Here is a 440-nt window from a genome sequence, read left to right as displayed (position 1 = left end):
TGCGTCATGAGATCGACCTGGTTCCGGGAACCAAATACTGCGTAACACGCCAATGGCCATTGCCCAAGGAGCAGTGCGACGTCATTGACGCCTTTTTCCGTGCGAAGCACGACGGATGGTACGTGAGAGCAAGTCCCCCCATTCGACACCCACGTTTTTTGTGTTTGGAAGCCGAACGGCAAGTGGCGTATCGTTCATGCTTACAAAAACCTCAACGCTGCCACCATTCCGGCACAAACGCCGATTCCTAGAAAGGATGTTCTTCAGAACAATATGGTGGGATGTACGAAGTATAGTGCACTCGATTTGGCAGGTGGATATTACCAATTGCTCATGAGAGCGAGTGACATTCCGCTGACAGCGGTGAGCACTCCGATATGATGAGAAACGACACCCCTTTTTAGGTGTCGTGTCAGCCATGTCAAGCACGTGCTGTAGGA

The sequence above is a fragment of the Plasmopara halstedii genome (assembly GCF_900000015.1).
Source record: "Plasmopara halstedii genome assembly, contig: Scaffold_2904, whole genome shotgun sequence".
Classification (NCBI taxonomy): Eukaryota; Oomycota; class Peronosporomycetes; order Peronosporales; family Peronosporaceae; genus Plasmopara; species Plasmopara halstedii.
This window is presented reverse-complemented; position numbering follows the sequence as displayed.